The 14,166-nt window shown below is 40.6% G+C and overlaps 1 long non-coding RNA gene across 1 annotated transcript; it reads left to right on the forward strand.

The window, feature by feature from the left end:
* The first annotated feature begins 898 nt into the window (after positions 1–898).
* LOC131840128 (uncharacterized) lies at positions 899–13,883 on the forward strand. Its single transcript, XR_009357210.1, has 3 exons — positions 899–1,138; positions 2,428–2,578; positions 13,667–13,883. It is a non-coding gene; the product is annotated as an uncharacterized LOC131840128 (long non-coding RNA).
* The last annotated feature ends 283 nt before the right edge of the window (positions 13,884–14,166 follow it).

Below are 14,166 nucleotides of genomic sequence, written 5' to 3' on the forward strand. Positions count from 1 at the left end.
TACAAATTTGTAAATTTAACGACAACATCACCAGAACGGTGATAAATACCATTATTTAGATGTGTTTTTAGTTTTGTTGGGTTTTTTGCTGATTCCCAATGAATACAATGCTACATTGTATTTCATTTCTATTCTTTTCCTTTTTTCTGTCAAGGAGACCAGAGGACTAAACCAGCCAGGGAGGATCTAGATATATGACCACAGTTGGGGCAAGGTAGCTTCTTACTCAGAGTTAAGTTAAACCAAAATGTTAGTAGTCTTTTGAAGGGTATCTCTGAAGAGTAAGTGCAAGAGTTCTGGTTAATTTATTTTCTACCTTGTTTTTTTTCTAATTATAAATTGAATATGTATTACTTTGATAATGACTATAAAACAATGACAATATATTATTTTACTAATTAGTTGGGCTTTGATAGTGCTGGCATAAATGTGAAAGTCAAGAAAAGGGTCCACACAGGTGATCAGAACATGGAAAACCTAAAACGGGGAGACGGAGGTGGAGAGATAAATACACGGCCAAGGTCTGGGGAGCCCACTGCATTCCAGGGCAGCAGACAGGAAGTTAAAAACAAGGACCTCTCCTTGTGGGACCTCTCCTGAGCAACTGAAGCCGGGCAAGAGAAAGTCTAGACCTTTCAAAAGTCACATCAACAGACTTGATGGCTGCCAAGGTGTTTTCTTACTGTTACGGTTTCTCCTTCATGGAATTATCTATTCATGTCATAAAACTTGATTTTGTAATTATAATGTCTGTCTATGTATTCATTCATTCCACAAACACCTATTGAGCACCTGCTATGTACTGAACACTGTTGTAACCGCGGGGATGGAGCATTAAACACAACAGACAAAGCCCCAGCCAGAGAAGAATGTGAACAGTTAACAAGAAAGAAAAGGAGGGGAAGGGCATAGAACACATCTAGGAGAAGGGGACACCTCTTTCTCAAAGAGCAGGTCAGAGGAGACTTCTCTGATAAGGTGCCATTGACCGGGACCTGGATGAAGTTAGAACCTGAAACAAACAAATATCTGGATGAGAGCTTTGTCTGACTGAGAGAAGAGAAAGTAAAGAGGTCCCAGGACCTGAGACTACCGGATGTGTTGACAGAAAAGAACAAGCCCAGGGTAGCCGGAGTGGGTAAGTGAGATGTGGATGCAGAGAGACCTGGAAAGGGGGATCCCACAGGCTCTCACGGACCAAGCTATGAAGTTGGGACTGTGCTGCCAATATAAGAGAGGCCCCTGAGTTTGCAATGACAGGCATTTTAGAGGAATCACAAGTTGCTGTTTGGAGAATGGATCGGAGGCCAGAGTGAAAACTAAGAGACCCATCAGAGGTTATTGCACTAGTCTTGGGCAAAGGTGTTAGACATGTGGACTGAGGGGGAGATGAAGGATCCTGTGAACAGCCTTCTGAGTCTGGAAAACTTTCCAGGCTTGAGCTGACAGGATTTGCCAATGGGTTAAAGGTGCCACATGAGAGAAAAGGAGGAATCCAGGATGACTCCTAGTTTCTCAGCTAGGGCCATCCTAAGGCCTTTGACTGCATTTTGGAACATGGTGGGAGGGGCAGGTTTGGAGGAGAAAAATCAAAAGTTCTGGTCTCTTCTGTTTGACATCAGGTATCCAAGTGAAACTGTTGAGCTGGCGGTTGAATATATTTGTTTGGAGTTCAGAGCAGAGCTCCGGATGGAAGTTTAATTTTAGTATCATCAGCGTATAGGTCTTATTTAAAGCCACAAGCCCAGATGAGATCACCAGAGAGTGAGTGCGGGTGGAGAAAAGAAAAGGCCCTTCAACAAGTGGAAGCTGGGGAGATGAGCCAGCAAAGGTCACCAAGAAAGAGTGGCCGGAGTGGTGCCAAGAGACCTAGGCAGGTTCAAGGTCCTCGGAGGCTCATGAGGCAATTGTCTTAAGAATTGACTCAATCAACTATGCCAAATGCTACCAAAATGTCTTGGAAGATGAAGACAAAGAATTGATCTGCTCCGGGCTTGGTGAACACCTAAGCAAATGCCAATAGAGGGTAAAAACCATGTAAAGCAAACATCTCTCCCTGCACTGTTCTAAGGCGGCATCCACAGGCTTTAGATCTGCCTTTACATAGGTGAAAAGACCAGTGGGTTGGTAACGGAAGTTCTGCAAGTTGTTAAATCCTGAGGAGGTTGTTCTGAGGATTAAATGGATGGTAAACTAGAAGTCTGAGGGGCGGGATCTGGTTTAATGGGATCACTCGATAATGGCAGCATTAGCTATTACAGTGACCCAGGTGATTTCCATTTAATTTTAAGCTCTCATTTCAGGCTGTTGCTTAACACTGTTCTGAAGACAAGCACTAAGTTTTCTGGAAATGATTGAAAGTAATCACAACATCATAGAGCTGAAAGGGTTGTAGAGATTATTTACTCCAATCTCCTCTCTTGACAGGTAGAAAAACAGATGCAGTGAGATTAGGTGACTTTCTCCAGATCACCCACACCCACCAAATCAGGAGTGGAACACAGGTCTCCCCATGGATTAGTGACAAAAAAGCTCACAGGGAGAGACGGAACGTTCCATGTCAAGGGATCTATTTCAGGTACCTGAAGCTTGTTCCTTTCAACCACCAAAACTTAATAGCAATCATTATGACCATCATTATCGCTCTCGATTGAAATTGTCTACTGCTTTGATGAAAACACTTTTCCTAAACAATGGAGTTGTTTTAGTCTAAAAAATTTGAAATTCTTGAAGTCAGCTTTTCTTGTTATATTTTTTCTTTGCCAGCTGCTTTAGGCTTTGAGAAGTCCCTTTGACTTGTAAAGCAAGTGATAACTTCATATGATAGTGTTTATACAATATTGTCAAAGTGATCACTTGATACCTTCTGGAAAGACAGAAATCTAAGGAGTTAAGAACAGCAACAGGCACATAATTCTGTATCTAAGAGCATCCACAACTATAAGAATACATTTATTTATATTTTATATACATGCAGAATTGAAGATATTATTCAGGAGATTTAAGTACACAATACCGATCTGAAACTCACAGAGAAATTAATCTTAAGTGAGTCTGTACTATCTCTCCTTCAACACTTCAGAGTTTATATGGAGTTCATATATATTTAGTGATTGAAATGATTTGTATCTCTGTAGCATTTTTCCATAGAGAAACCCCAAACATCATTTTATTAAACACCTAAACACTCCCATGAGAGATAAGAATCAGATCTTACTATTCTTATTCTAGAAATGAGAAAACTCACATCCCAAAATGCTAATATGTCCAGAGGACTAATATGAACAGTAAAAAAAAGTTCCTTTCTTTCTCCTTGCTAGCCAATCTTTGAATATCATCTAGAAATCTGAATTTAGCCCTCAGCATTTTCAACGTTCCAGGAATGGACCTTGTGAGAAAATAAAGCTCACTGATTCCTGATACTCAGAAATCCATTCTCAGACATTTCCTATTACTAGTGACCACAAGCTCAGCCTCTACCTGCCTCTAAGGTCATGTGGTCTTTGTTACTACAACCACCATGAATCTATTAAAAGTAAATTGTCAGTCACTTACATTCTATCCAATCTTGTTATAGTAACTAAGCTGTGCATCTCTAGAAAGTGAAGTAGCAAATAACAGATCAGCAAAGCATTATTCCTTCTTTCCCTACCTAGATTTTAGTGCCTGTGAGTGACTAGAGGTATTGTTGGATGCTGGGCATGTGGAATGTCCTGGAAGAATAGGGTGGTTCAGAGGATTAAAATTAAAGTAATACACATGAGGTGCTTTTTTGCTCAAAGAATATGTTTAATAAATGTTAGTGTTTGTTACTATTAGTATTTGCAGCTTAGCTTGTAGAAATTGGGAAGAGCTAATAATTAGTTCTGGTTACCATTTTTTAAATTAGATACAAATTTCATGATAAGATTACATAGGAGATTATCGTATTCCCCATTCCACAGCTAAAAAAGTGGCAGACTTGGGATTTGACCAATGTTTCTCTGATTTTACCAAGCTTGTTTGTTTGTTCATTTGTTCATTCATTCATTCACAAATACTTACTAAGCTCCTATGTACTAGGTACTGAGCTAGGCAAAGAGGTTAGCAAGACAGACCTGGACTCTGCCCTCACAGAATTTGGAGTCTAGGGAGGAGTACAGACAAGTGAAACCCAATGTCCTGATGTTGCAAGGCTCCTTCCCATTCTTGCCCTACCATTTTGAATGCAAACTCCTGCCCTTCTCTTCATGCTCCTAAAATAAATTCACTATTATGCACAGATGAAGGATATTTCACTGAGGAATGCATAGAAGTAGTGTACACTTCACAAGGCTCAGAGTTTCTCTCTGAAAGTCCCCATAAACATCTTTGTCTTCATTCTACATCAATCTTTAACCTCCTCATCTAACCACCCTATTCCACCCCCAGTCTCCCAGTCTAGGGACAGGACCCTGGCCCTGGGTCTGCCCTGAAAGCTGCACTTATGGATCTCTTTTTCTTATGAAGGCTACTTAAGTCTTACATCTTAAGTGTCCAGTGAAGTTCTCCCATGAGGAGGATAGATCTTCCTTATAAGATGGCCAGAGGATTATAAGTACATTATTATTTTTCTGGTCCCATAAGTCAGCTGGGAGGTCTATTAAGATATGATCCCCTGTGTTAAAAGAGCACATAAGAGAGACCTGGAACTTGGACTTAGGGCAGCAAAGGAGGTGTCCTGGAAAAAGTGGCATCTGAAGTGTGATGGATATTATGGTTGCCCTAGATGTCCATTGTTCAACTCTTGGTAACCACCCTAATGTGTGGTAGCGATTAGAGTTGGTTGAGGGGGGGTGATAGTCAGAGCTTCTCTATGAACCCCACACGCTTTGGGGGAACAGTTTCACCACTCTCAACTCAAGTCTAAAAGCCTAAATTCATCCATCCCTTTAGCCAGTTATTGGCCCCGGTGTAAGCAAGGCATAAGCTACAGTATGACTGAAAAAGATTTGGGAAAGAGGGGAGTTTGGTTGAGGAGAAGGTCTGGAAAAGAAATACTATCTTTTCTTTAACGGACATGAATAAGGAAGTGCACAAAAAATTTTTAAAGACTTTATTTTTAAGTAATTTCTGAACTTTGGACCCAAGTTCAAGAGTCACATGCTCTGCCGACTGAGCCAGCCAGGCACCCTAGGAAGTACACACACTTAGTCATTAGTGTTGGCTATCTGATCACCACGAGGACCAACAGCAGAGTGAAGAGCTAAGCAGAAATTCAACCTTTCATTACCTGGTAGAGCTGCTGAACTGACCTCAGTGATGTGAGCCTCCCATGTTTAGGAAAGTTTGGCTTAAGTTTTCTGTTCCTTACAATCAGTCCCAAACTAACTGATACAGAAGGTGAGAGTTGACCAACAAGTAGGCAAGTCCCTTATCTATAACTTACAAGTTCATTTAAACGCAGTTTGATTTTCAGGGAAAACACAAAATACAAGAAAACTCCTACATACACTTAATTAGCCTGATAAAGAAATTTAAAAAAAAAAAGATCACATTAAAACACACACACACACATCACACATACAACTTTCTGAACTTAAAATGATTAGGAACTACTTCATGTGACATTTAAAAAGAAAACTTCAAAACTTTATTAGAACATTTAAAAGATGACAGTTCAAATAAGAAATAGAGACAATTCCAAGGTAAAAAGACAATAATATTAAAATATCTGAACCAACCAAAATAACTGTATTTGAGTTTAATTAAATTTATAAATTTAACACTATTCTGATAGAAAGCCCAATAATTATGTTCAATCCACAAAATCACTTGAGAATATATGCATAAAAATAATAATTCCATCAACAGGGAATATAGAAAAGAAAGGCAGTGAGGCTCCTGCCAATATCAGCCATTAAAAACTTCTATATAATAGAATAAGGATTAAAGAAATATGTTAGATAGATCACAGATTAATTGAGCCAAATAAAGAGACTTAAATGGCCCAATAATTTATAGAAGCATTGGTATAGAATAAATGGAAATAAAACTATATACATGAATATATATACATACACACGCATATACTTTTAAAGTATTTTAATGTGTCACAAAATAGTATTTTTATAATATAAGGGAGAGAAGGAAGGTGTGTGGCAGACACTCTTAGTTGGCTATTTCAATGGTCTTTCTCAACCTTCTTCTCTTTTTGTTGTCTTCTACTATTAAAGCAGGAAGAATTAAATTTAGCTAGATGTGACCATATGATATAGTTCTGACTAATGGGACATATGTGACAGTTTGCTGGTTGGTTTCTGAGAAAATTTTTGTTTTCCTGATAAAAGAAACTGATGTGGTTCCCATTGCCCTTCCTTCCTGCTGCTTTGAATGCAACATTCTTCCTGCTTTAAATATAGATAAGATAGCTTGAGTTGCAGCAGCCATCTTGGAACCCTGAGGTGGTAAGCATAGGGAAAGGCAAGGAGAATTTTAGAGTCGCCAGCCCCAAATCACTGAGACACTGAAATGATGCCAAAAGCTACTATATCAGTCATGGTTTGTTTCATTTTGTTTTTGAACTTTTTTTGTATCTGACGATGTCTTGACAGCTTGAAAATCTTACTGGCCGGGGAGAATGGCCCTTCCAGGGCTAGCTAATATCTCAAGACAGTAAAAAGCTTACTTGTACTTCTCCTGTACACACCTACCACCCCTTTTATTTAAGTCTTACACACCAACCTAATATTTCTCCAGTCCAAAAGCACCTCAGGGCCAGGTACCAGGCAACTAGAGAGACCACCCTAATAGCCCAAAACCCACCAGAATTATTCAAACGAGTCATTCGTAACCTGTTTACTCTGACCTGCCTTGTCTTGCCTACAGAAACCCCAGTAAAGGCTCCAGCCTAGGCCTTCTCTAGTGACTGCTTCTGACCAAAATCTCAAGCTTCTCCTGCGGTCCTGTGTGGTATGGCATGCCCTCTTCAAGCAGGAAATATAAGTAGGAAATTCTTTTTTCCAATGGCACAGATCTCTCTGTGCCATTACTCAGTTACTGCTGTGAACTAAAATTCCACAGGCACATTTCAGGAAAGCTACCAACCTCTGGACTTCCTATAGAGTGAGAAAACTAGACCCCTATTTGTTTAAACCACTGTTATTTGGATTTATGTTACTTGCAGTCACATAATCATAACTGGCCCAAGAAATATTTGATAAGAGGTATAGAAATTAGTGATAACAGTTTTAAAAATAGCTAAGACTTGACATAATTAGCTAGATAAACGAATTAATTTTTTTATTATGAGAAAAGAACAGAACATTGACTAAAAGACTGTGGAAAAGAACATTTTTCCGCCTGAAACTTCGTAAAGAGTTATAAGGAAAGTAAGTGATGCATGGGGAGGCTTGGCTGGCTCAGTCGGTTGAGTGTCTGCCTTCAGCTCAGGTTGTGATCCCAGGGTCCTGGGATCGAGCTCACATGGGGCTTCTTGCACAGCTGGGAGACTGCTTCTTCCTCTGCCTGCTCTGTCTGCAGCTCTCCCTATTCCTGCTCTTACTCTGATAGAGAAATAACAAATAAATAAATAAGCTCAAATCTTAAAAAAGAAAGTAACATATATAAATTTTAAACTTCTGTACAAGGAAAAACAGGAAAAATGTAAGAAAAGATATAGAATATGAAAAATATATATCATTCGTGATAGCATATAAGATCATATAAAATATAAAAGGATCCTATTCAAATTCATGATATTTCTTTACTCTGATACAGAAATGGATGAAGCATATGAACAAGCAATTCCCTCAAGGAGAAATAGAACTAGTAAAGAAAGGCCTGAGAAAATGTTCACCCTTGGTAGTCATCAAAGAAATGCAAATTAAAGCAACCTTGAAATGTTACTTGACACCTACTAAATTAGCATTTTTAAAAAATGGATGGGCTGGCAAGTTGCTGGTGATATGGGTGTTCCTTTCAGGTGGTGCTACAAATTGGTATCAGCTTTGAGAAAGCATCATGGCAAGTAAGGAGAGACACTCGTGCCTTTTAACCAGGTGATTCCAGTGTTTGCAGTTAGCCCTAAGGAGACTTACTCAACAGAAGCAGAGAGACACCCTCAGCACTGTTCTTCAGAATCAATTCAATTCAATTCAATTCAATTCACATCTATTTTATACATTCCACCTGCCAAGCAGAGGCAATAGGGAATTGGAAATTAATAAGACACTGTGTCTGACCTCAGGCGGCTCACAGTCTGGCAGAGCAGTCAGGGAGGTAAACAAGTAACACGACAAAATTGTGCAGAGTCCAGCCAAAAAAAAAAAAAAAGCAACACAGATGAAGTCAGAGGAGCTAGATTTTTATGACAGGCTTACCTAAGGGGGACAAGGTGAAACTGTAGGCAAAAAGGGACAGAGAGTTAAAATAGGGACAATGAGTCATCCAGCACTATCAGAATAGAGATTCCAAGAGAAAGTTTGTGGAAAAACCAAGATTTGTGGCAGAGTGCAGAGAACTTTTTTGACCTTGTTTGACATCTGTAATAGTAAAATGTGGAACATTCTTAAATCGTCAGCATTGGAAAGATCTCTTCATGAATTATGACACAAAGCAGACCATCATCCCACCATAAGAATGAAAATTATGAGTAAGTACATAAGACACTTAAAAACACTTACAATATGCAGGCAGGATACCTGCGGAGAGAGCAGCTGCTGGCCTTGACAACGCTGAGCATTGGGCCAAAACCCACCTTGGCCCTTTTTATCCCCCTCAAATTTAAAAAATCAAAATGTAATTCACATGCTGTGAAATTCACCCATTTGAATATACGATTCAATGCTTTAACATATTCACAAAGTTGTGCAACAATCACCACTATTTAGTTCCAGGACACTTTCATCACTTGAAAAAGAAATTCTGTATTCTTCCTGGTCTTGAGCAACCAAAAATCTACCTTCTGTGTCTGTAGACTTGCCTCTTCTCCACCTTGCCCTGAGAGAAGCCGCCCAAATTATTGCTGCCCTCCCCAAGTCGGGGTAAAGAGGGGCAACAGCTGGTCAATGTTCCGACCCCAGTGTGGATACTGGGCCCTCCCCCAAGTACAGCTGCCTTAAAGCCAGTAACCACCACCGATTAAAGGTTCAGACATAGCACAAGGGAATTAAATGTAGGCTCATGTAACTCTAGAGACTCCATAGCTAGGCCTTCCCTGAGGTGAGCACCCCCTCAGCTCCCTCCCTCAGTGTGTCTGGGGAGGAAGTATATCTTCTGGTGGAGCATTTTCATTTTTCCACTAAGACATTTGTAGGAGACATGGTGAGTGTGGTGGCTTGGTCTCTGGCTGCCGTCCCCGAATTCATTACCTCTCTTCCTCACCAGCCTTCTCTTCTGCCAGACGCCATTTTGTTCCCTTCCCAGGGACACTGAGTGCAAAAACTGTGGCTCTCTGTGGAAATGATCACAGGTGTGTTAGCTTGCAATTTGGGCTTGCTGCTTTCCTGACTGGTTAAGGAGGACACTGCACACATGATGGTGAAGCCTGACCTTCCCTGTTTTATGCACTATGACATACTCTCTTTGGTGGTCTCAGGAGTTAGAAGACCTTATCACACTCCTGACAAGCAAACTACAGCAATAATTCATCATCCCGTCTCTCCCCAACCCCCCAGTACAGCATGAGGCAACGATGGGGATGAACCACGACACTGTTAAAAGCACAGACGCAGAGGTAGCTCAGCAATGTGTTAGAGGGAGCTCGGACAGGAGTCAGGATACGAGGGTTTGGGTTTATTCTCTCTGTTCTCAGTTCCTTCATCAATAAGGTGAGAAGGGAATAGAATGAGGCTCCAGCAGTTCTGCTAGATTAAAATTCCTGAGTTTCTAGTGAATTAGTAAGGTGACTAATTTAGGGACCCACCTGGTCTCAGGGACCTTGTAAGAGAGAAGAGAAGAGGAAAGAGGAGGGGAAACCCAGAAAGGAAGGAATTTAGGGGAAAGGAAGGGGAGGTTCAGGAGATAATGGGAAGGAAGAGGACCAAAGGAGATGGGAGAGACCGAGGGAAAGAAGGGGAGGGGAGAGGTGGGAACAAAAGGAGGGAAGGAAGGGAGCAGAGGGGACTAGAGGAGAAAGCGAAGGAGGGGGGCGACAGGAGATGAGGCAGTGGATGGACCAGAGGAGAGAGGACAGGAGTGAAAGAGCAGGAAGGCGCGGTGGACCGGGGGAGAGGAATGGCAAACTAACAGACTTCACTGGAAAGAAGACAGGAAGAAGGGAGCTAACATTTCCCATGTCCTACTAAGTATCAGTTCTCCAAACCACCTTCATGGTCAGTTCCAATACTGCTCTCTCCCCAGTGAGGACCTGAAATTTCAGATTCTTCAGGCCTCTCTCCTGCATGCTGAGTGAGTGATACCCCTTTGCTCCCCAGGGATTCTGGTGCCGTGAGACTTCACAACAAGCTGGATTAAGTACTGTGCCCCAAATCTTCACCGAATCAGTCTTGGTGCTGAAGTTCAGACTCGGGCCTATCCAGTTCTGAGACCTGTGTTCTTTCCAGTTTCGTAGGATGAGAAAAGAAATGCAAAGAGACGTGAGGAAAGGTTTCAGAGTGGAACACCTTTCCGTGCATGTAATAAAAAATGGGCTAAGAAATGGTCTCAGTGAAATCCATTCCAAAAAAAAAAAAAAGGCAGAAGGAAAACGTAGGCTGTGTTAAGTAAAACCTATTCAATTCAAGGGAATAGATTTAAGATAAAGTCTCAGAGGCGTTCCCAGGGCAATAGACCTTTTCCATAATTAACCCACCTCCCTCTGGACTGGCAGCAGTAAGAATTGCTGGATTTAACAGTAACAGTTTTTATTCTCTAGCATATTCACAATCTTTAAAGCACCTTCACATTCATTATTCCTTTTGACCTTTCACATAATAATAACAAGAGTTCAAATAAAGATTTTGGAATAAGACTTCAGCTTGATTGCCACCCCGGCCTTATGAGCTGTATGACCTTGGCATAATTAATTAACCACTCTGAGCATCAACTGTCTCTCTCTCATAAGATGGGGATAATAAAAGTGCCTACCTCATAGGGTTGTGGTGAGGATTCAAATTGGTAATGTACGTCAGTGTTGTCCAACATGTACTAAGCGCTAAAGAAATGCTAATTAGCATCATATATATTTGTCTCCAAAATTATATGACATTTGAAAATAAGCAGAAAAGATTACTGGGCCTTCTGTCAGTGTAGTCTTGAGATTAATTTTCTATTGACTTTATAACTCTGAAGGTATAGGGGCTAATGAAAAATTTTTTCTCATGAAAATGCAAATAATTTTTGTCCAATAGAGTAGATAAGCATAAAGATCACAGTTTATTGTCCTATTGGACATTTATTAGTTTTGTATCTAAACTGACCATCTTTTACTTTTTGTATTAAATAGTGTATACACACACGTACACGCACATCTTCCATGCTCTTTTGACCAGTTTTAACATCTTAATGCCCCCCTCAATAAATAAAAGCTTTGCCATGTATTATTATATTTGCCTGAGAGATAGGATTTTATCCTTCTGAAAATTATGCTTTACCCTATGAGACAGCTCCTACAGGGAAGCCTGTCCCCCTTTCCTTGGGAGCCTCTGAAAATCAAAGTGATCTTTTACTTGCCTGGAGTTAGGAACAGACTTTGGTTTTCTCAAATTCCAGTCCCAGTACTTTTTGGCTCCATCATATGCCTTTGCCTAAATGATATACAAAAAGAGAATAATAACAATAAAGAATATAATACAAAAGAATCTGAGGCTTCAGCAGTTTCCGGGCTGTCTTCACAGACATCTCTCCATCAAAGAGGGATGTGAGAAGCCCCATGTGAAGCTGCTTTCTAAATGTTCTGCTTTTCTGCCTGTTTTTCGAACCCAAAGAGGAAAAAGGGACAGTCTTTAAAGACAGCAACGGCCTAAAAAAAGGAATGAGGTGGGGAATCTGATCATTCACTAACCTAGTTAAAGGGAAACTGAAACTATTCTATGCAAAATAAATTTAATCTATATTGATGAGGTACAGGGAGATGGGGGTTGAATCTATCTTGGAACTGGAGCCAACTTGGCATCTCAGAAGAATTTATATTCTCTTTTCTCAGCAGGAGAGGAACACAAGCCTTCAAATTTAGAAGGGCAATTAAGAGTGAACCCTGTGTCAAGGGGCTGCACTCTCTCTCTGGGCTCTGGACAGAGAACATACCTCAGCCTAGCGTGTGGTTCTCAGCATCCAGGGGTCCCAGCTGTTCTGGAAGCAGAAGCAGCGAGCAGAGCTGAGCAGTGGGAAGGTGAAAGTGGAACTAGGGTTAATTTAAGACAAGTAGTGCCTGAATTAAGGGCAAGGAGCCGCTTTTACATGTATTAAACTGCAGATATTTTAAAACAACAGAAATGAAAATTGCGTTTTGTATTTTTAAAAAATTCCACTGACTTTGTAGTTTGGCACAGTGGCTCTCATTTGTGCAATACTTTCATCTCTACATTTCCCTAGATTTCCTCCGACCTCACTAGCTGCTCCTTCTCACTTTCCTTTCCTGACTGCACCTCCTTGATTCCTCAATGTCATTTCACACAAGAGTCATTCCATTCATTCCTTGGCCCTATCTTTCTCCCCATTACCTGGCTAAATGTCAGCCATATGCTGATGTTTCCTAAATTTTATCTAGAGCCTCAACCTCTTGTCTGAACTTGGAACGAATATATCCAGCTGCATATGTAAAATCTTCACTTGGATGCCAATGATGCCAATGATCGACTTAAACTTAATATGTTTAGAACAGAGTTTTTTATTCTATTCCTTATACTCTACATGTTTTACACCCAAAGAACAAATTCTGGGTGAGGGCCTTTGTACATGCCGTTCCCTAGGTCTAGAACCCTCTTCTGCTAGTCATTTGCTGGAGAGCTTTTTGTTGTCACTCAGATCTCAACTCAAACATCACTTCTTTTGTGGAGCTGTCCCCACCTCTGCCCCTTGAAAGTAGACCCCCTTTTGCCAGCACCACCAACAGTCTTTCTGGTGGTCATGAAGATAACCAGCAATGGCCCCATAGCCTCACATTTCTTACTACATGGAATTCTGTTACCTAAGGGTTTGTTTGTTTCTTCTTACTCCCACCCCCTCCCAACCCAACAGCTCTGCCCCTGCCCCACCCCGACAGAAAATGAGCCTGGGGAGAGCTGGGACTCATCTGTCTTAGTCACTGCTGTTCCACTAACATCTAGGCCCTTAACAAATTGTTACTGAATGCATATATGCATGAACAAGTGCCTCTCTGGGGATCTGTTTTCCCATAAAACCAGAGGGTAAGTATCACAGAAAGCCTGCATAATAACTGGGAAGGAGGAAGATACCAGTTCAGGCATGAGCTTGAATTTCTAAATTGATTCGAGGATAGTAAATGCCATAGGGACAGTAAGGCAGGCAGAAGATGTTGGGGGTATAGTAAGCAAATAGAAAAACATAAGGAATTAAATTGTCCCTAAATGTTCAGAAAACCTTTGAGAGACAAACATAATCATTTTATTTTTGTTTTCCTGAGTAAAGAAATTAGGGAGAAAATTATCATCTATCGTATTATCGCCATCATGCCATAAAATAAAGTCCATTTAACTTCCAAAAAGGAGAAAAGACATAAATAACCTTCACTATTTTTTTTTTAAAGATTTTATTTATTTGAGAAAGAGAGCATGGGGGCCAGAGGAAGAGGAAGAAGCAAACTCCCTGCTGAGAAGGGAGCTAGACAAAGACTCAAGACTCCATCCCAGGACTTTGTAATCAGGACCCAAGCTGGAGGCAGACGTTTTACTTACTGAGGCACCCAGGCGCCCCAACCTTCACTGCTTTTTAAATTGAATAAACTTATTTTTATGAAAACTACATATCGGCTTCATTTCCTCATTTGCCTCCTTTATTGACTTCATGTCTCTCACTGCGCCGTCATCTTTCAGAAATGTCATCCCTGACACATGCGGGATCGTAGTTCAAGATCAACAAGCAATCTTCGGCAAGTCTCCTAAATCTACTTCCTCCCATGTCATTGGCTGGTTGAAACTCTCTAATAAATGTTCTCTACTAGGGTATTGTAGTGTGTGTGCAACCTAAGAAACCTAACACTGAAATGTTAATTAGAAGTTTCCCCATACATTAACCAATTATGAGGCC

This window comes from Mustela lutreola, chromosome 9 (assembly GCF_030435805.1).
Source record: "Mustela lutreola isolate mMusLut2 chromosome 9, mMusLut2.pri, whole genome shotgun sequence".
Classification (NCBI taxonomy): domain Eukaryota; kingdom Metazoa; phylum Chordata; class Mammalia; order Carnivora; family Mustelidae; genus Mustela; species Mustela lutreola.